General features: G+C 36.8%; 1 pseudogene; it reads right to left on the bottom strand.

The window, feature by feature from the left end:
- Positions 1 to 21,613, bottom strand: part of LOC113272637 — a 235,065-nt pseudogene that overhangs the window by 111,541 nt on the left and 101,911 nt on the right.

Below are 21,613 nucleotides of genomic sequence, written 5' to 3'. Positions count from 1 at the left end.
TTATCCAATGGCTTTACCCTTTGCAGGATGTCAGCACATTATTTTTGGTTTTACAATTTTAGCCCTGAGCTAAAATCCACCATCAACAATGACTTACGTCACTAGGTAAAGATAAACATGGTCGAAGCGAAACGCTTACCAACACATATTTCGAGATATAGATAGGCGAGGTATACTCGGCTCAAAAAACCAAATGTGTATAATCTAAGTCTATATATAACATACGACTTTTTGTCTCAAGAAGTAGGAGATAGAGTAAACAGAATTTTGAGTGACAGATAAGTTCAAGTCTTCACATACCTTTTTGTCGAGAAGTTCCACCGGTTCCTTGAGTAGTTCTTCTTCTTGTATGATGAATCTCCATGAAGTCCTTGAGCTCAACTACACTTTCTATCCTAGTCTGAGACTTAACTATAGTAGACTAGAAATCAAGACTTATAGTTTTGATCACTAACATTGACAAACATGCTTGAGATAGCAACACATGCGGGTTGGACCGATCAATGCTCTAACAATCTCCCCCTTTGTCAATTTTAGTGGCAAAACTATCAATACATATGGAATAGAAAAAAGATAAAGAAACTTTAGTAGCTCCTATTCCACATGTCTAATCTTCAACATTCCTCGAAATCTTCGTCACTTCCAAGTACTCCAATGATCCCAAAGGTTGTAAGTTTAACATCACCGCTGTTGAAGATTCGTAGCTATAACAATGAGAAAACATAGTTCTCGATCATTGTTATACAGTGTCATAGTATTATTGCACAGTGTCAGAGTTCAATTGTATCACAACTTCAAAAATAATACTATGGTGATATGTATCACCCCCCCTTAGTCAATACTCCATCTCACATGGAAACCACTCCCCCTTACACAATGATCCGAAGATCATATGTATTTGTAGTGTGAACTACATATTAATTCTCCCCCTTTTTGTCCAAAAAAATGGCAAAGGTACAAGAACGAGATCATAATGAAATTTCCGTAAGAGACATTTCATGACTAAAAGAAAAAAATACATACCATCTAATTTAGATGCAATCATATAGCCGAAGGTAATAGTATACATCAAGGAGTTTAAAGATACAAGATAACCCCTTTAAAATTCCACAACCGCACACCCCTCAAGATATGACCATTAAGCACAAGTTCAAAAGAACTCTCCCCCATTTGATTCCATTCCCAAGGGAACAACAAGAGCGACCTTAATTTCAAAAGAAAAGAAGGATTTTTATTGGACACCAAAAACCACGAGAATGATTTTCTATATCCAAAAACTCAATCAAATTAATCACAAGTAAACCCATGATTAATTTAATCGGAATACGCAATCAAATTAAACACAAAAGTGATCAACTTAATTGATTATGCTCGACATAAGAGAACTTACGGAGCATACGACTAACATAACCATTAGAAAATGAATAGGATAGTCGTTCATATACTCAACATAAGAGGAATCTTACGGAGTATGAAAATACTCAACTAGATTAACTACAAGAGAACCCATAATTAATCTAATTGGAATACACAACCAAACTAACTACAAAAGTAATCAATTTAATTGTGATTTGTTTTGCTCATAAAAAGACTTATGGAGCAATAACTAAATAACCAAACAAGATGATTAATTTAGTTCATGCTCAACATAAAGTACCTTATGGAACAACCAACAAAGATAATAAAAAATTAATCAACTTGGTTGTATCGTGCTCAACATAAGATCAATACTCTGGAATACACAGGGATTCATTCTATCTTCCATCACTATTTGCATAACGATATTTAATAGACATAATCCTTGAATACAAAAGATTTTAACCGATCTTCCATCAAAGAATTGAAAATATAGGCTTAACTTTGTATATGTCAAAAGTTTATTCATTCTCAAATCAATACATGAATACCAATCATGAACGACTTTACTTTTGATAAAATATGGGACAACATAATTCACGGACGTAAACACCAATATCCCATAATAAATTGCAATATAACAAATCATAAAGATTAAATACTGCAAACCATCATCCTCCAAATATTTTTAGAATTTAAACCAAATAAACCTAAAAAGATCAAGAAGATGAAAAATAATAGCTATGTGTAGTCACAATCATTGCTATTCCAAACACTAGTTATTCTTCCAACTAAATCAAAAACAAGACATACTAGGCAACAAATAAAAACAAGCTAACGAAAAACAGACTCCAGTTCTATTCTGAACACGAACTAAGATCATATGGACGGTTCAGAATCCTCATGAGACAAAGGGTCTTTGAGCTTGTGATCAACATCATTCATTGCAACATCGGAGAGGTGATTCTCTTTGCGAAGATCATTGATGTAAGACTTTATGAGACCAAGGTCAACAATAACCTTTTCCAACTCAGTTTTCAATGCATCAAGATTTTTCAGAGTCACAATGAGCTCTTGTTTTCTTCCCCAAAGTACTTAAGAAAGTCATGAACAACTTCAGCAGAAATCATATCATCCTTTTCAGCATCCTCATGAACATAAGCAAAATAACATGAAGCATTAGGATGATCTTCATCTACAAGGGTTCTTTTTTTCTTGGACTCAACAACACAACCCTTGTCAAGGAATCCTCTTGCAAAACCACCATAGCAAGATGAAGAAGAAGACATTCTTGACAACCCAGAAGCCAACCTAGAGTATGCGTACGTGACTTTTGTAACTCAATAGGTTGATATTTAAGGGTCTCTTAGGGAAGGGATTCTAGGGTTTTCTTAAACAGTTGACTCATCCCAGAACACGGATATCCGTTCGAGTACAAGTTGCCCCCCCAAAATAAAGCCTAAAAGGGACTTTTGCAACAAAAGACTCGAAAAATCCCATAACACAGGAAAACAATTTCGAGCATAGTTGAAGCAAGAAACAAGATTCAGACGAAGACTTCCTAAAGAAAATCACACTTTAGACATAGACAATACTTTAAGCACAGTGAATCTGTAATCAAAAAGATTAGCTATGGACGATAAGAAGATAGCTCAACTTAATAGACGCAAGTGCTAAAAGTATACCTGAATATTAACACATCTTACTAAACAGGGTTTTTATGAGTAAGCTCTTCAACCCTTGTGATTAATTAGCACAAGTATGAGCCACAAGCTCATCAAGAGATTTGTGTTTATGGTCAAGTCTCTTTTTCCTCATGAATCTAGAGAGGGACTCCTCATTATGTGAGAAATTATCATAAAACTTACTGTCATCAAAATACGAGACATAGTTTGAGTTCTTACCAGAAGAATTTTGGTTTGAGGAGGAGGACAACCTGTTGAAGAATTCTTTATACCCTTCTATTATCTTTTTCAGATTATCTCTCATTTCATCAATTTTTCTTCTTTCTTCTGAACTTCCTTTCTCAACAGGAGTAGCGTTATTTCCAGAGACCATGACACAATCTTCCTTTAGACGATGTTTATTAAGACGTCTATTTTGTACTTGTGTGTTCGAGGAACTCATTGAACTGACTTTCCTGATAACATACACAGGGTAGGTACGAAAACCAATTGGTTTAGTCATACGAATGTCAGTTACACCTTTAAGAATTAAATCTAAGGTGTGTTGAAGTTGAAACAAGGTATTTTTCTTCAACCTAGAGGTTCTTTTTTGTTTAACAGAACTCTTTGTCTCGCAGACAAGAAATACTTTCTGGTCATTAGAATGATTAGATAGTACAGTCTTAATATCACCGTTAGAAGATTTCTTCCCTCCATTTGATCCTTGAGTGTTGGTGACTTCAGGCACATCCGTTTTACTAGAAGGGGATTTCGTTTTTACTTCTGAGCATGAATCATCTTTAGTTGTGTCAGAAGTACTTGACATATTAGATTGCTTTGAGCATCCTTGAATAGAGAGCTTACTCAAGCGATGGTCAATTTCCAAGGCATCTCTTCTGAGGCTAGCTTCAAGAGACGTACACGAAGAATGAGCTTCAGAATTACCTTTGGGTTTGCAATCTCTTATTACACCAAGTAGAACATTGACATGGTGCTTCAACCGCTTGAATCTATCAGCTTGGATTCTAACAAGATTTAGAATCAATTTACTCTCTTCAGCTGAATCTCGTTCATTAATAGAGAAGCTCTCTTTTGAAGGGTAATCGGGATCACACATGTCAGTGTTTGTCTGTCTCGTCAGTATAGAAGATTCATTTATATTCGAGATTGAGGAACCTTTCTTTTTAATAGAGTTAGACGATATAGAACATTTATTTCTGGTGACGCGTTTATCAGAGATAGTACTCTTGTCCGTAAAGTCAGATCGCTACAAACACAGACTTGTAAGGTCTTGAACATGTTTGCATGCTCTGATACCAATTGAAAAAGCGTGGGTCTAACAACACCACCCAATATTTCGCTTAGCAATCTATATGGACTAACTCCAAAATACTTTCTAGAGAATCAGCTAGACAGTCAGACTCAATCTAGATAAAAGTATCTCAAGGAGTTAATATCTCTCTCTTGTTTTGATTTACTCGAGCTAATAGAAATCAGGGAGTCTTTAATCAAACACAAAGAATAACTTGGATGGTACCAAAGACCAATATCCAAGGATCAATCAATGACAATCAACAACCAAAGGTTGGATTACTATAATTGATGATCTAACACATAACCTGTATTATTTCAATTATAAATATAAAACAATATCACGCGGAAACTGAAATAACACAGATACCAGAAATTTTGTTAACGAGGAAACCGCAAATGCAGAAAAACCCCGGGACCTAGTTCAGATTGAACACACACTGTATTAAGCCGCTACTGACACCAGCCTACTCCAAGCTAACTTCGGACTGGACTGTAGTTGAACCCCAATCAGTCTCCCACTAATCCAAGGTACAGTTGTAATCCCTACGCCTTTGATCCCAGCAAGATACCGTGCACTTGATTCCCTTAGTTGATCTCACCCACAACTAAGAGTTTCTACGACCCAAAATCGCAGGTTTTAACAATAAACAAATCTGTGTCACATAGACAACTCTATCAAAGGATCAATCTGTCTCCCACAGAAAAACCCTAAAGTTTTTGTTCTGTCTTTTGATAATAATCAAGGTGAATAGGAACCAATTGATAATCCGGTCTTATATTCCCGAAGGACAGCCAAGATAAATCAATCACCTCACAACAATCTTAATCGTATGGTAGCGAAACAAGATGTTGCAAAATCACAAACAATGAGACGAAGATGTTTGTGACTACTTTTTATATCTTGCCTATCAGAGATATTAATCTCAAGCCAATCAATCCGATTGTACTCGTACGGTAGAATATGCAAGATCAGATCACACAACTACGATAAAAGTAGTATCGGTCTGGCTTCACAATCCCAATGAAGTCTTTAAGTCGTTAACCTAGTTTTAGAAGAATAAAACCAAAGGTTAAAGGAGAAAGGACTCTGGAATGCAAACTAGTATCACACGTGAGGTGTGGGGATTAGTTTTGCAGAATTGCTAGATGTCCCCTTATATAGTCTTTCAAATCAGGGTTTCGCCTTGGTCACAAAGCAAACAATATCCACCGTTAGATGAAAACCTGATTTAGATCTAAGCTAATATTTCTCAACTGTTAGATCGAAAACTTAGCGTGTTATACACAAATGAACTGCACGCTTCTAGGTTTGTTAACCGTACCCAAACGTGTACATTGTTGGTTCAACAATAGTTAACCAAATGGTTATCCATATGAGCATTTCATACCAACCATATTCTTCTTCACCATAACTAGTTCAAATGACTCAAATGAACTAGTTAGAGAGTTGTTCAATTGCAAAGAAATCTTATGTACTACACAAGAAAAAATTGAAGTAAAGATGATTTGATTCACTCAAATCGGTTCATGAACTTTATAGCCACGGTTTGCAAATTGCATTCCTTAGTCTTTATAAGTTTAAGTTCAGAAATCATCTTCAGATATATAACCTTCTTAAGTTCGCACACTAGGTTCACGTACTTAAGCAACCGGGCAGAGTTTACAAACTCCAGCAGAAAATATCGGCAAAGACTTTCCGCCGTTTCGCGGATTGGTACTCACGCAACAAGTTTGTCAACTCCTGCAGAATTTCTCGGGATGAGAAGTTCGAAAATTCGCGGACTGAGTTCGCGGACTTGGCAACAAGCCATTCTTCCGGTTTCTCTTGATCAACAAAGTTCGCAAACTTTGGTTCAAGGGATAGGACTTATGCATATATGTATTTTCACAAAAATACTTATGTCCATCATTGGTTATGTAATCTAAACTCTCATTCCAACCATTGAAACATTCTTAGAGGATGTTATATAGTTGTTACACCATTTCTCTTCAAAGCAATTTTCAAAGTGATTGAAACATATCATGACTTACGTCACTAGGTAAAGATAAACATGGTCGAAGCGAAACGCTTACCAACACATATTTCGAAAAATAGATAAGCGAGGTATACTCGGCTCGAAATACCAAATGTGTATAATCTAAGTCTATATATAGCATACGACTTTTTGTCTCAAGAAGTAGGAGATAAAGTATATAGACTTTTGAGTGACAGATAAGTTCAAGTCTTCACATACCTTTTTGTAGAGAAGTTCCACCGGTTCCTTGAGTAGTTCTTCTTCTTGTATGATGAATCGCCATGAAGTCCTGGAGGTCAACTACACTTTCTATCTAGTCTGAGACTTAGATATAATAGACTAGAAATCAAGACTTATAGTTCTGATCAATAACATTGACAAACATGCTTGAGATAGTAATGCATGCGAGTTCGATCGAGCAATGCTCTAACAAAAGTAGTATCTGTCTGGCTTCACAATCCCAATGAAGTCTTTAAGTCGTTAACCTGGTTTTAGAAGAAGAAAACCAAGGGTTAATGGAGAATCGACTCTAGTATGCAAACTAGTATCACACGTGAGGTGTGGGGATTAGTTTTGCACAATACTAGATGTCTCCTTTATATAGTTTTTCAAATCAGGGTTTGAAATCAATGTTATCTTAGTAACAAAGCATTCAATATTAAAAAAAAAATCACCGTTAGATGAAAACCTAATTTAGATTCAAGTTAATATTTCTCAACCGTTAGATCGAAAACTTATCTTGTTATACACACTTGACAATGCACGCTTCTAGGTTTGTTAACCGTACCCAAACGTATGCACTTGTTGGTTCAACAACAGTTAACCAAAAGGTTAGCCATATGAGCATTTCATATCAACCATGTTCTTCTTCACCATAACTAGTTCAAATGACTTCAAATGAACTAGTTAGAGAGTTGTTCAATTGCAAGGAAATCTTATGCACTAAACAAGACACAATTGTAGCAAAGATGATTTGATTCACTTGAATTGGTTCATGAAATTTTATAGCCACGGTTTGCAAACTGCATTCCTTAGTCTTTTTAAGTTTAAGTTCAGAAATCATCTTCAGACATATAACCTTCTCAAGTTCACAGACTAGGTTCGCGGACTTAAGTTACCGGGGAGAGTTTACAAACTCCAGCAAAAATTCTCGGGAATGAGAACTTCGCCGGTTCACGGACTGGGTTCACGGACTGAGTTTGTGGAATTAGCTTCATGCAAGTAGTTTGTCAACTCCAGCAGAAATTCTTGGGTTTGAGAACTTCGGACTGGGTTCGCGGACTTGGCTCTCGCCATTCTTCCGATTCTCTTGATCAACAATGTTCGCAAACTTTGGTTCAAGGAATAGGACTTATACATAAATGTGTTTCCACAACAATGCTTATGTCCACCATTGGTTATGTAATCTAAACTCTCATTTCAATCATTGAAACATTCTTAGAGGAAGTTATATAGTTGTTGCACCATTTCTCGTCAAAGTAATTTTCAAGATTATTGAAACATATCATGACTTTCGTCACATGGTAAACATAAACTTGATCGAAGCGAAAAGCTTACCAACACATATTTCGAGATATAGATAGGCGAGGTATACTCGGCTCGAAATACCAAATGTGTCTAATCCAAGTCTATATATATAGCATACGACTTCTTGTCTCAAAGAGTAGGAGATAGAGTAGATAGACTTTTGAGTGACAGATAAGTTCAAGTCTTCACATACCTTTTTGTCGAGAAGTTCTACCGGTTCCTTGAGTAGTTCTTCTACTTGTATAATGAATCGCCATGAAGTCCTTGAGATCAACTACACTTTCTATCGTAGTCCGAGACTTAGCTATAATATACTAAAAATCAAGACTTATAGTTTTGATCACTAACATTGACAAACATGCTTGAGATAGCAACACATGCGAGTTCGACCGAGAAATGCTCTAACAATCTCCCCCTTTGTCAATTTTAGTGACAAAACTATCAATACATATGGAATACAAAAAAGATAAAGAAACTTTAGTAGCTCCTATTCCACATGTCTAATCTTCAACATTCCTCGAAATCTTCGTCACTTCCAAGTACTCCAATGATCCCAAAGGTTGAAAGTTTAGCATCACCGCTGTTGAAGATTCGTAGCTATAACAATGAGAAAACATAGTTCTCGATCATTGTTATACAGTGTCATAGTATTATTGCACAGTGTCAGAGTTCAATTGTATCACAACTTCAACAATAATATTATGGTGATATGTATCACTCCCTCTTAGTCAATACTCCATCTCACATGGAAACCACTCCCCCTTACACAATGATCCGAAAACCATATATATTTGTAGTGTGAACTACATATTAATTCTCCCCCTTTTTGTCAATAAAATTGGCAAAGGTACAAGAACGGGATCATAATGAAATTTCCGAAAGAGACATTTTATGACTAAAAGAAAAAATACATACCAACTAATTTAGATGCAATCATAAAGCCGAAGCTAAATACATTCATCAAGGAGTTTAAAGATACAAGATAACCCCTCTAAAATTCCACAGCCGCACATCCCTCAAGATATGACCATTAAGCACAAGTTCAAAAGAACTCTCCCCCATTTGATGTCATTCCCGAAAGAACAACAACAGCGACCTTAATTTCAAAAGAAAAGAGGAATTTATTGGACACCAAAAAACCATGAAAATGATTTTCTATATCCAAAAACTCAATCAAATTAATCACAAGTAAACCCATGATTTATTTAATCGGAATACATAATCAAATTAAACACAAAATGTGATCAATTCAATTGATTGTGCTCAACATAAGATAACTTATGGAGCTACGACTAAGTTAACCATAAGAAAATGATTAGCTTAACCGTTCATATACTCAACACAAGAAAACCTTATGGAGTCACGAAAGTACTCAACTAGATTAATTACAAGAGAACCCATAATTAATCTAATTGGAATACACAACCAAAATAATTACAAAAGTAATCAATTTAATTGTCATTTGCTCGACATAAGAATACTTACGGAGCAATTACTAAATAACCAAAAAAGATGATTAATTTAGTTCAATATGCTCGACATAACATATCTCACGGAACAACAACTAAGCTAAGAAAATCAACTTGGTTGTATGATGCTCAACATAAGATACATTACGGAGCCTCACAATAATATATAAAATATGGATCAGGGATGATTTATACTGCGTAATACACAAGGATTCATTCTATCTTCAATCACTATTTGCATAACGACAATAATAGACATAATCCTTGAAAACAAAATATTTTAACCTATCTTCCATCAAGATTGACAATATAGGCTTAACTTTTGTATTTGCCAAAAGTCCATTCATTCTTTTACCAATACGTGAACACCGAACACGAACGACTTTACTTTTGACAAAGTATGGGACAAATATAGTTCATGGACGTAAACACCAATATCCCATAACCCATTGTAATATAACAAATCATAAAGATTAATACCGCAAAAATATCATCCTCCAAATATTTTTAGAATTTAAACCAATAAACCTAAAAAAAAAAGAACAAGAAGATGAAACATAATAGCTATGTGTAGTCACAATTATTGCTATTCAAAGAACTAGTTATTCTTCCAATTAAACCAAAAAGAAGACATACTATGCAACAATTGAATCAGATTTTTTTGACCACTTCATACCTTTGAAATGGACCATCAAAGTAAGTATCACTGATATCCTTGATCTTCTTGACAATTGAAACACCATGTTCAAGAGTTAAAACATTAGTTTTTCGGTCAAGATTGCGATCAAGATGTCTAGCTTTGGCGCAGTCGAGGATAACTTTCTTCTGATTCCTGATTAAGATATTCTGATTACCAAGGATTTTGGCATGTCCATCAATAAGCTGGTTTATTTGCAATTCAAGGTTAGCAAGTTCGTTCTTAACCTCACTTTGAACGAGAATTAAATCCTTTACAGATTCTCCAATCCAAGAGTTATACTCTTTTCTTTCGAGCATCTTCTTCAGAACAAAATCTTGAGCTGGATCACATCCTTTTAGGTCTTCCTCCATTGTAGGGGTTACTTCTTCTTTAGGTACAGTTTCCATGGACATCCTTTTTAAAGATTAAGAACACATATATATGAGATATATATATGTTAAGTGGTACACCCTAAACAGAAACCTTAGAGTTCCTTGAGGAGATATGGACGTCCGTGGACTAACCCGGACGTATGAACAAAAAGGATGTACCAAACATGGAAAACTGCATATTGTGACATTTAATGCTTTTGAACAAGTTAGAAGAGTCACAATGAAGAAATACTAAAAACTCACAAAGAAGCTATCAATCAAACAGATGAAAAATCAACTAAATACTTGAGCGTCTCTGAATCATCATCCTTGTATCTCTCAAGTTAGATACAAGAATGAAACTTTCTACTACTAGGTAGCAGAGGGAGACATAGTCTCACCATAGGTATTGAGAGAATAGTTGTGTTTTTCACCAGGATGTATGACCTTAGCATTTCTTGTCTTCCCTTGGCTATTTTCAAATTTAGAGAAATTTCTCACAGCCCTTCCTGAAAGCTCAAGAGAAGAAGCTTTCTGATTACTGAGTCTAAGACCTCTAGAGATCGGTTCTATAGGATTTTCCGAAATGGGTCTCCATACTCTAGACTTAGATTCACCAGAGTTGTTCTTATAAGCAAAGGTCATGCTTTCATCAGCAGCATAAGACTTTATACCACTAAAATGCACAGAAGTCCTGTAATGATTCCTAGGAAAGAGATCATTTTTATAAGATGTCTGGTTTCTTGTGAGCATGGGATTCACTGCAGTAGTCGACTGACTATTTATCCCATTGACAGTGGAAAGAAGCAAATTATGAAGCTTGGAAATTTGTTTCTTCCTGGAAAAACAACGGATAGCATAGTGATTCCCTTTTCCACAGAAAGTACAGGTTCGTGGAGAAAACGCAACAAACGGCATTTTTACAGCCCTGTGAGAAGATTGCAAGTTATATAAACTTTTCTCGACACAATGTTCTTTTGGAGGATATTTCTCCACGTACTGTATATCAAGAGGAACAGTTGGAATAGAAGAATTTTTCCTTAAGACAGAGTTTTCCTTTTTCAAGGTCATACACTGTTCATGGGCTAGTGAGAGTGTTGCTTCCAGCTTCTCTTTTTCAACACGAATTCTGTCAATATCAGATGAATGCGTCTTGATCAAACGTTTTTCTCTAATTAAGCCTTCTTTGATAACCTTTTCAAGATCACAAATCTTTTCACGCTGTAGATTATTCTCTTGAAGAAGTTTCTCAATATCCTTAGAAAAAGACTCAATAATTTTATAGAGTACACGTTCTCGATCAATAGACTTTTTGTAGATGGGGAAAAACGATTTGCTGGTTTTTACGGGATAGAGGAGACGACCATGCGGAGGAGACTCCTTGAACCGAGCGAAATATTTAACCTCACACAGATGCACTGCAAGAAGGGAGTGCTTTAAGTTCGAGAGATCAATCTGTAGGACTCCAGCCTAAACCAAGATAATGGCCGTTTCAGAGTCAATTCAGTCACAAGAGAGGATGCGTTGATTTGTAGGAGGGAAGCTGATAAATGTGTGAGATCAATGGTGATCGAGATTGTAGGTTTGTTATGTATTCTGCATAAGAAAGTTCCGAATGATTGAATTTTACTCAGTTGAGAGTGATTGCTCAAACGATGAGTTCGTGTAGACGAAAGATTGTCTGTGTGAACTTGTTGAGAAATTCTTGTCTGTTTCAATCAAGATTCAGAGGCCTTTTTATATTGCTGGAATTGTAAACACCTTGATACCATGAAGTGTGATAGTTGTTGAAGTCAAAGAGTGGGAAAGTGGGAAGTCGTGTCAAAACCAGTTGCTCATCGTGTGGAGACTTAGTTTATTTCCCATCCACTACTTTGCTAACTCCTCCAACTGATTGCACGACTTGCTCACATTCTCATCATGTGTATGAACACACATGTCATAGACCGCCAGACAAAAACCCTAGTTAATACCCCCCATGTGACACGATTGACATCCCGTGATTGTGGAGTCAGTTTCTGACTTTATGGGACGATGAGTCCTTGTATTGCTGAGTTGAACATAATTTGAAAATGTTCTGAGACTCATGGATTGAGCATGTCTGTTGAGACGAAGGTATCATTTTCGAATAAATATTGATAATTTAAGGCGAGCAAATGTTGTTGAATTGTTGAACATTGATAGTTGAACCAATATTCCTTAGTCTGAGCAAATATTGCTAGTCTGAGCAAATATTGCTCATCCGAACGAATATTTCTCATCTGATGAATTGTTGGTGGCAGGACAAAATTTAATATTAATTTAAGATGCTGACTTCTAGGCCGAGTATAATAATAAAAGTGTTGATCATAGGATCAACGTAAAGTTATTAGTATTTGAATCTGCTCGGAATTATGTTTTTGCAGAGCACTGGATTCGAAACCCTAATTTTTGATCGATTGATGATTATTGAAAATCAACCACAGAGTGAAGGAGGGATCGACTACGTGGGATGACGAGTCGACCATGTAACGCCCAGATGCTCAGATGAGCAAAAATACCAAAGTCTCCTGAAGACCAGTTGGCGAAAATATGATTAAATGCTGGTTTAATCATTTATTAGAAATAATGCTCGTGTGAGCGTCAGGTGGTAGAACCTGATTATGGAGAGATGAGGGAATGACCAAGGAATCATGAGACCGGCCTCATGGGACCAGTTGATGGTCGTTTTAACAAACTCCCAGCTGTTTGAGAAGGGTTTGGACCCAGTATGAGCAATTGAGCAAATTAGGTCAAAATTATTAAAACACGTGGGACCGGATAATTTCAAACCTCAAGGCCAGCCTTGGTCGGTCAAGGAGACATGCCCGCATCACCATAATGTCTGTGTCTGAGTCCTGAGAGTTTCGATATTTTCCGGTGCGCGTTTGAGCAACATTTTGAGAAAATATGAAGAAATCAGAGATTTTGCTAAAACGTGAAACTTCATGAGATGAAGGAATAAAATTATAAAATAATGAAGGAATCATGAGGTGTGGGACCGGCTAGGCCAAGGCATGGCCGGCCGGCCAAGGAGCCGGTCCCAAGGAACTTTTTCCTAATTTATAACATTTTTATGATTTTAGGAAAATATCATAAAATCAAGAAGTTTGTTGAAACCAAGGAATTTGTTGAAATCAAGGAGTTTCCATGAGATGAGGGAAACATAAAAAATAATAATGATAAAATAAGGGGTGTGTGGGACCGGCTAGGGCGTGACCGAACGACTATGGCCCGGTCTCACGGGTTTCCCTAATTTTATATTATTTTTCATGAACTTGAGTGAAATTTCATGAATCCAAGGAGTTTGATGAAACAACGGAATTTTCTTGAAGTGAAGGAGTTTCCATAAGATGAGGAAACAAATATTATTAAAATAATAAGACATGAGGGTATGGGACCGGCCATGGCTAGGGCATGGCCGGCCGGCCAATGAGCCCGGGTCCCGTGCGTTTTCTCCCTTATTTATAATATTTCCTGAATTGAGGGAAATATCATGAAATCAAGGAATTTTCATGGGATGAGGGAAATAATAAAATAATAAGGAGTCATGAGGTGTGGGGCCGGCCGACTAATGGACCCGGTCCCGCGACACCTTTCCTAAATTTTATTGTTTCTTTGATACGATGAAACACCATGAGACTGGGGAGTTTCCTTGAGACGAAGGAGATTTGTTCAAATGAAGGGATTTTCATGAGATCAGGGAAAATAATAAATAATATGATAAAATATAAAATTGGACGTGGGACTGGCCACGGAACGACCGTCCGGCTGGTGGGCCCAGTCCCCAGCGCCTTGATTGATATTTTATTATTTATTATTTTCTTCCTATTTTGTATAGGTTTATCGCTCCTTCATGTTTTGGAATGCTCTTTGCGCATTCAGGGGCTCGTTCGTGCATTATTGTTGAGTACACTAACACCATTTTGGTCGGGGCTTACTCGATAGCTTCTCAAATCCCCGCACGTTGAATATTTATCACTAACCCGTGGAATTCTGCTGGGAAGGACCACAAATTGAAGTGACGAAATATTACTAAGAATCGTAAAATATTGTTTAATATTCAGTTAACGATTATACATAATTAACTGACGACTCTATACTAGAAGGCATGCTGTCTAGGAGCATTAATTATCTGAGAATTGAGAAACATGAGCTTGTTGAAACGTCATATTTCCTTTATATAGTCAGGGAAAATCTTGTTGTATCCTGAATACGTTGTCGCTCTATACTAGAAGGCATGCTGTCTAGGAGTCGTCCAATCTTTCGATTCTATATAGAAATAATTACTAATATTGCTCAGTATTCATGAGATGTGTCATTGCCTCAGCTGGGAGACTACACATATACATATACTCTGAGAGACATCCTTCAACGAGAGACATGAGCCTCAATACTCATCTGATTGCCGGATCAGGAGCATGTATAATTATGGTTTTACGATTTTAACTCTTGTCAAAAATTCACCATATACACTTTTCAAATTCATCGATGAGTTGATCATGATTTTGAAGATCAACAAAATTCGCAGAATTTTTTGCGATTCTGGTGAGCTCCATTTCATCTTTCGCCATTTTGTCCAATGTCTCATTGGAGGAAGAGTGATCAACACAAGATGGGATAATCTTTCTACCTCGGGATTCGGAAGAATCAACTAAGGAACAATCCTTTGAGTTATTTTCGAGACAACTGACATAGTTGAAAGATTTAGGAGGCATATTGGTATACGTAAGAGATTCTGTTCTCATACACATATTGCTACAAACACAGACTTGTAAGGTCTTGAGCGTGTTTTCCTGCTCTGATACCAATTGAAAAAGCGGGGGTCTAACAACACCACCCAATATTTCGCTTAGCAATATGTATGGACTAACTCCGAAATACTTTCTAGAGAATCAACTAGACAGTCAGATTCAATCTAGGTAAAAGTATCTCAAGGAGTTAATATCTCTCTCTTGTTTTGATTTACTCGAGCTAATATAAATCAACAAGACTTTAATCAAACACAAGGAATGACTTGGATGGTACCAAAGACCAATATCCAAGGATCAATCAATGACAATCAACAACCAAAGGTTGGATTATTCTAATTGATGATCTAATGCACAACCTGTATTATTTCAATTATAAAGATAAAACAATATAATGCGGAAATTGAAATAATACAGACACCGGAAATTTTGTGAACGAGGAAACCGCAAATGCAGAAAAACCTCGGGACCTAGTCTAGATTGAACACACATTGTATTAAGTCGCTACAGACTCTAGCCTACTCCAAGATAACTTCAGACTCGACTGTAGTTGAACCCCAATCAATCTCCCACTGATCCAAGGTACAATTATGCTCCTACGCCTATGATCCCAGCAGGATATTGCACACTTGATTCCCTTAGCTGATCTCACCCACAACTAAGAGTTTCTACAACCCAAAATCGCAGGCTTTGACAAAAAACAAATCTGTCTCCCACAGACAAGTCTAACAAAGGATCAATCTGTCTCCCACAGATAAACCATAAAGGTTTTGTTCCGTCTTTTGATAATAATCAAGGTGAACAGGAACCAATTGATAATCCGGTCTTATATTCCCGAAGAACAGCCTAGAGTTATCAATCACCTCACAACAATCTTAATCGTATGGTAGCGAAACAAGATGTTGCGGAATCACAAACAATGAGACGAAGATGTTTGTGATTACTCTTTATATCTTGCCTATCGGAGATATCAATCTCAATCCAATCAATCTGATTGTAATCGTACGATAGAAGATGCAAGATCATATCACACAACTACGATAAAAGTAGTATCCCTCTGGCTTCACAATCCCAATGAAGTCTTTAAGTCGTTAACCTGATTTTAGAAGAAGAAAACCAAAGGGTTAAAGGAGAATCGACTCTAGTATGCAAACTAGTATCACACGTGAGGTATGGGGATTAGTTTTGCACAATACTAGATGTCTCCTTTATATAGTCTTTCAAATCAGGGTTTGTAATCAATGTTAGCTTAGTAACAAAGCATTCAATATTCACCGTTAGATGAAAACCTTATTTAGATTCAAGCTAATATTTCTCAACCGTTAGATCGAAAACTTAGCTTGTTATACACACTTGACAATGCACGCTTCTAGGTTTGTTAACCATACCCAAACGTATGCACTTGTTGGTTCAACAATAGTTAACCAAAAGGTTAGCCATATGAGCATTTCATATCAACCATGTTATTCTTCACCATAACTAGTTCAAATGACTTCAAATGAACTAGTTAGAGAGTTGTTAAATTGCAAGGAAATCTTATGTACTACACAAGACACAATTGAAGCAAGGAAGATTTGATTCACTTGAATCAGTTCATGAACTTTTATAGCCACGGTTTGCAAACTGCATTCCTTAGTCTTTTTAAGTTTAAGTTCAGAAATCATCTTCAGATATATAACCTTCTCAAGTTCGCATACTAGGTTCGTGGACTGATAAGCAAGTAGTTTGTCAACTCCAGCAGAAATTCTCGGGTTTGAGAACTTCGGCAGTTCGCGGACTTGGCTCACGCCATTCTTTTGGTTCTCTTGATTAACAAAGTTCGCAAACTTTTGTTCAAGGAATATGACTTATACATAAATGTTTTTCCACAACAATGCTTATGTCCACCATTAGTGATGTAATCTAAACTCTCATTTCAATCATTGAAACATTCTTAGAGGACGTTATATAGTTCTTACACCATTTCTCGTCAAAGCAATTTTCAAGATGATTGAAACATATCATGAATTTCGTCACATGGTAAAGATAAACTTGATCGAAGAGAAAAGCTTACCAACACATATTTCAAGATATAGATATGTGAGGTATACTCGGCTCAAAATACCAAATGTGTATAATCCAAGTCTATATATATAGCATAAGACTTCTTGTCTCAAAGAGTAGGAGATAGAGTAGATAGGCTTTTGAGTGACAGATAAATTCAAGTCTTCACATACCTTTTTGTCGAGAAGTTCCACCGGTTCCTTGAGTAGTTATTCTACTTGTATGATGAATCTCCATGAAGTCCTTGAGCTCAACTACACTTTATATCCTAGTCTGATACTTAGCTATAATAGACTAGAAATCAAGACTTATAGTTTTGATCACTAAGATTGACAAACATGCTTGAGATAACAATGCATGCGAGTTCGACCGAGCAATTCTCTAACAGAGTACACCACACCATTTTCTTGGGGCTTAATTGGTGATAGTCCAGATTCCCAATTGTTTGAGTAATTATTACTAATTCATGAAATTCAGCGAAGAATGATTCATGAAACGGAGTAATAAAAATCAATTATGTATCTATTACTAATCCATGGAATCCAGTTGGGGAATTCAAGGAACGGAGTAATGAGATAAAATTGTTATCTATTACTAATCCATGAATCCATCCGAGGGATTCAGGGAACGGAGTAATGAGATATAATAGATTATTTTCTAGGAATTCAGTTGATGAAAATGTCACGGTAGAATTAATCTATTTGCAGAATCGAGATATGAGATAGTTGAAGCATCATACTCGTTCTGAAGGGTGTATAGTCAGGGAACAACGTACATTGTCGACGTCCTGAAGGCGTTTATCCCTCTAAAAAACAATTATGTCTAGAGAGCCGCCTGAATCTATACACGGTCTCTCTACATAGTCAGAAAACAACGAGTATCGTGACGTCTTGAAGGCGTTAATCCCTCTAACAAACAATTATGTGTAGAGAGACGCCTAATCATTATTATATGTAGAGGTCGGTCTCTCTACGTAGTCAGGGAACAACGTATAGTGTCGACGTTCTGAAGGAGTTAAGCTTTCCGACAAACAATTATGTACAGAGAACCGCCTAATCATTTGATTCTACGTAGAGGTCATGATGAAATGTGTGTAGCATCGAACGCTCAGACGAGGAGGCTTTTCGAGAAACATATTCATCATGGCTCTGAGAGGAATGCTCACTCAGTCAAAGATCGTGAAACGGTTCATGGATCATAAAATATGATTCATCACATGTGTTCCTGAAGCCGGGTCAGAAACATGCAGTATCATGATTTTACGATTTTAGCCCTTGTCGAAAATCCACCATCAACATTAAGTCCCCTGCTTAGTGAGGGACAATCATGTTCTGCAGTAAACAATAGATGGTGATTTTCTAGTGGACGAGATAAGCAGTCAGACTTAGTCGTACAAAGGCATTTTCAGAATCCCGGATTTGCTCCAATGATGTCATGTACGAGGAAATGCTCAGGTAAGGAACCTGACAGTATGATAGAGTGTCATCTCGCGAGTATAGAGAGACGAAGCACTGCTGATTTGGACGATCGGTCGTCCGGTGTTGGTGGTTTAGTGTTTACAGGTCCAAGCCCAAAAAAAAGAAATCTTTGTTTCAGGAACAGACGTTCGTTCGTTAGTTTAAGAAACAAACAAAATAGACCTGAGTCTAAAGATAAAAAAATAATTGCCTATGAGCTTTCACGAAAACCAATTTTTTTTTCTTTAAATATGTGAGATTTCACAAAATGGAATAAACTCTCATTTCAAAGGTGGATGCTCACGCGAGAGAAAGATGTTTTTTTTTTGAACAGAGTGCGTCTGTTAGTAATAAAATTTTTTTTATAGGGTTTCATGATTTCTTTTTATCTTCGAGCTTTCAGAAATCTTTGAAAATATACTCTCGTTTCAAAGAAAGACGTTCGCGAGAGGGTGCAAGATATATATATATTCCAAATTTATGTGAGTTTCACATTAAATATATATATTTTGTAAAATCAATGTTGATTTTGAACAATTGTTGAAAGTAGACAATTATACATGGTGAAATAATGTATGTATGTGAGTTTTCACAATTGTAGAATGGACGTCTGTCCAATTTTTTGAAAACCAGTGTATGTTAAAATTCACGTGGGTTGTTCACAGTTTTATGAAAATGAAGTCATGATTTTGAATAATGAATTTTGCTCGTCTTTGCAGGTTTGAGAGAACGAGCAAGTTTTCGAAATTCTGACGTTATAATCACCATATCTAGTGAAATTGTAAATAGATAAGATTTGGATTGTTACCATTTTTGTTACGCGTTAGTTATTGGTATATACATGACTCCATGTCTTTCGCCTAAGATAGTGGTGGCTTCTGGTTACAACCACTCTTCTGGCTCTTCCGGGGAACGCTCCAAAAATATCAATTCAAAGATGAAGACTTCTGCATATGCTCATGCCGAGGTGAATCAACCTTTCAGAGACGCTGGAAAGCTGACACATTTTATGTTTCTCGATCATCTGGGAGTCGACTATGCTAATATATATGCTTTCTTGGTATTAGCAGATGCGGAGGGAAAGCAGGGACGTGATGAAATATCACAGAAGAAAAGAGCTGAAGATGAAAAGCTCATATCTTATCAGCAGAAGCACCGTCAACTTCACCAAATGAGACTATTGGCTGAAGATGAAGTCTGGCTTTGCGTTGATAGTGTAGCTCCTGATTCAGATGTGGATGAATGAAGAATTTCGTCATCAGAAAATTCAGAAGTTAGGTCTTCATCCGATGTCGAATTTTTGTGATCTACCCATGTTTCTTTATCCTCAGAAAATTTCCAAGCTTTAACGAAGAAGCTTTTCGGTTTTTGAGCACGTTTAAGGGGCGAAATTGACGAAACAGTAAACTTCCAGGAGGTTTTCATAAAATTTTCAGTTATCTTGTAGTCCAAGGTTTTGGCCACATATTTTTGCTAGTTTATCCAATTATTGTGAATTTTGCATATGTTGTAGAGGACATCCATATGAATGGAATGACATATGACTCAACCTTAGATTCTTCACCAATTGCTCCCAGCTCGCTTCTTTGTGCATGACAGTGTAAAATCGTCTCAGACGAGCTTTTTGTAAAACGCCCTTGTTGTGTCTTAGACCATTTTCTTATATCTTGAACGCTAGATGAAGGATTTCAATGCCATTTATTAATTTGAAATATGAAACCCTTGGTTGATACATGAGCCTGATGCTTGCAGTACCATTTTTTGTTTTTGTCAAGCGTAGAAACATCACTTCTGAAACCCTGATCACGGGACCATAACTGAGGTTGCTCTCAAGAGGGGATGATGTAATGACCATGGTTGTATGTCTCGGTTGTAGCATTCGTTTTATGATGAATGATTAGGATAAGCGAGCTTGGTGTCAGTCAGGAGCCTTGGACTGTGGAACTGACCGTCATGGTCAGTGGATCATCAGTCCACAGTATTTAGTTAAATCTCCTTTTTTCGTTTTCCCTGCTTCTGGCAGGACCTAGATAGAGGACCCAGGTACAAAAACTTGATGTAAATACCTAGGTGTTCGAATTTGAAGGTACCTTGACGAAGGACTTAGTGGAAGGACCTGGTGGACATCGATCAACTGAGGAGGTTATAAATCTCGTCTAAGAATTGTTGCTTGCATGTTGTATTCTCTGAAAGCTGCAGGGACCTCATATGACATCAGAATTCGGTGCTTGACCACAAATTTTGAATCTAAGAGACTAAGGAATCATATGCAAAAAGAATCCTTCAGTTTGGAGATGTCTAAGGCAGTTAATGACGCATGCACATTCATAACTTGTAATCCCGTGCAAATTTTCAGATTCCATAAACATGAGTATGGAAGGCATATCTTTCTGCTCGTATGTCCGATTGATGTGCCCTTTTGGTATGTTATAAAAGAGACATAGACGAACATCATTTTTTGAGGAAACATTGTCCCATTCCTCACCCATTGTTACGTTTTTGTAAACCCATGGCCTGAAGTGTGTTTTATCTCATTTGTAGAGGTGATGAAATCATTTTGTAAAAGACTTTGTCTTGTGCCCACCAGTCGTGAAAGCTTTGGGAAGACTTTTATATGAACATTTTATCATGTCTACACATCTTGATATGAATCATTAGGGCTTGAAGAAGTATGATCCATCGAGTAACGCTTCAGAGAATGGATAGTTGAAGAAGTTAGATGTCGCGCCTGAGACTGTTATTGATGCTGAGATCACGATTGAATTTTCTCCAGAAATTCTTGTTGATGCCGATACCATAGTTGGAGTTGATCCAGAGACCGAAAAGTCTAGATTATCGACATGGTCTTTTCTCCTCCATCCAGTGAGCCTTTACATGCACCAACTAATTAGTGAGTTGAGCATTCCTAAGATGAAGGTGGACTAGGATTTCAACCCAAATTCTTCTGAA

This window comes from Papaver somniferum, chromosome 4 (genome assembly GCF_003573695.1).
Source record: "Papaver somniferum cultivar HN1 chromosome 4, ASM357369v1, whole genome shotgun sequence".
Taxonomy (NCBI): Eukaryota; Viridiplantae; Streptophyta; class Magnoliopsida; order Ranunculales; family Papaveraceae; genus Papaver; species Papaver somniferum.
The sequence above is the reverse complement of the archived record's forward strand: the minus strand, read 5'-3'. Positions and strand labels throughout refer to the sequence as shown.